Genomic DNA, 2,732 nt, shown 5'->3' on the forward strand with positions numbered 1-2,732 from the left:
GAGGAGCTTGACGCTTATGTGGCATCAGAAGTCAGGAGACAATTGAAGCCTCGAAGTCAAGAAAAGAAGATTCCTATAGACCTGAGTGTCAGGAACTTCTTCAGGGGTATGTCTGCACCTGCCAAGAAGGCCATAAAGCTATCGGACTATGAGCGAACACTTAAGAAAGCATCTTCTAGAAAGTCCAAACTAGTCCCTCAGCTTGGAGAGCAACCAAACCAGGAGATCGAGCCGTTGGTGACCGGTGAAGAATTTGGAATATAAGATTTTATTAATAACACCGGGCTAACTACGGATCAGTTGCTACGAGATCCACCAATCGAAAAGGCGGAAGTGAAATACTTGTACGAACTCGGTAAACCGCTTGTCAAGCCTGAGTAGCTGCAGTCCCTACCGATACAAATGTACAAATTCCATCAACTGTACATGGAGATGAGCACCACCGGTAGAGAGATGATCGGAGCGAGGATCAGGGACACGGACTTCTTGCAAGGAGAAGATATTCTCTAGATCAATTTCAAGGGTATCTATGAACTATACCTGCTGGACGCCCTCGACGTGTCTATTATGAGTTGTTGGACTTTGTAAGTATCGTTCAGTTAGATTTCTTATTACGTTTCCTTTAATTAATTAGGTCCTTGTATATAAGTACACCATATATAATATATACTTCCTTTTATCGTTGTAGAATGGAGATTCAAAGGGCCTGACGGCGGGGGGTTTTCGATACTGGATTCATCGACCCTCGGAAAGTAAATATGCACACATATATATAGTACACACATATATAAATGTGCACTTAATTAAGTAAATATGGCCTATATTTACAGAAGTGCGTATATGTAATATATAAATATTTATATATATAGTATACACATATATAAATATGCACTTAATTAAGTAAATATGGCCTATATTTACAGAAGTGCATATATGTAATATGTTTTTACACATATATATGCAATATGCATACATATGTATAAATACATATAATACACACATATATGCACATAAGTAAATATAGGCCACATGCATATATTAACAAAATTTGAGTTTGCACCTAAGTAAATATACACACATATATTATATTATCAAAATAAGTACACACAAAAGTAAATGCATGTATGCATATATATAAATATATACATGTATTACAAATCCTTCGGGCTTTGTAATTATTGTTTATGTCATATACTACGACTTTGTCAAATCAGAAAAAGAAGGACCGGCTTGATGAATAGGCTTTCCGTCTAATAGAATTATTCTGTGGGATCAAGAATCTGCTCGTTGATGAATCCCATCAGTTGTTCTTGAACAGCCCTTATGAAATCATCGTGGGTGAGGTTGTCCTTCATGTAAATCGCCTGTCATTTGAAAAAAAATGGGATAAAATATATGAAATCAATAAGCTAATGGATACATAATTAATGTATGAATAAATTTACATACATTCAGGTCCTGGACAGTCCTGATTTGCTGTGATAGGCAGTGGGTATAATCACAGACTTAGTGTCGTAGGCTCTACGGACCTTCCATTATAATTGAGGGATGAAATGAATAATTCAAGTCATCAAACAAGCATAATGAAATATCTGACGCCTCAAGAGAGGAATATTGGAGACATTGCTGGGCCTTTAGCCTGCCAGTCAACTTCAGCCTGAGATGTGCCCGTCAAACCACTCGAAGGTGGCGACTGTTGGTATTTCTTAACGACATTACTAGAAATATAATTCCCAGCAATGACGCAGAAATACTTCTGGTATATTATGGTTACAGAGTTCATCCGCAAGCGCACGGATATACCATTGTAGCATTTCACCCGAGAGTATTCCAAGCGTATCGTATTTATTTTATCCTGTGGGAAGATCATGTAGAGAGAACTCAACTAATAATTTATATATTACTTGTGATAATCATATTCTAAGCAGGGGTTAAGATAATCTAAGGGTAGAGTGACACACAAGCATTTCTACTCATCCTCATAATAAATAATCTAAGCTAGATGGAAAGAAAATAGAAAGAGAATATATTCCTATACTTCTAATATACATAGTATACATATATTCTAGTTAACTGATATACTAGCTAATACCCTCTATCCGATGCCCTCCTGGTACTTCGAGAACCCACCCCTGACTGCCGAGTTCCTTACGACAGCCCGTCATGACCATCCAACCGGGGCTAAATACGGAGGAATACCATCCCTAGGAAATTAACTTAGGATTATATATAGGCGCGGAGGAATACCTGTACTGAGCTGTCACCATCAGCGGCCCACCTCTCATCCGCAATATATAACCCCGGATAATGATATCCTGTAATCTAGACACCACGCTAAACTACCAGATACTACTCTAATATCATCGTTATGACATAGAGTAATTGCATAAGCAAACACTATACCCGCACCAAAGCATCTCCGAGATAAGCTAGCAGTATATTCAGTATAACATGAACATAATGTAAAGTAGGTACTCATATACTCGGAAAGTATTTCAATACCAGAAATGTATTTAGAAGAGTATTCTAATAAAAGTACAAAGCTTACAAAAGAGGAAAGGAAAGCTACTAGAGCCATACCCGAACTCTTCCGAAGGTTTCCGGACTCCTGATTCCTATTCTAATTCTATTCCACTAGCTAGATACTACTAAACTAAACTTGAGAGAAATGAGAGAGCTCTTGCTTGAGGTGTGTGTTGAAGTGAAGAGAGTGAGCTCCTTATATAGAGGTA

Source organism: Oryza glaberrima, chromosome 11, assembly GCF_000147395.1.
Source record: "Oryza glaberrima chromosome 11, OglaRS2, whole genome shotgun sequence".
Classification (NCBI taxonomy): Eukaryota; Viridiplantae; Streptophyta; class Magnoliopsida; order Poales; family Poaceae; genus Oryza; species Oryza glaberrima.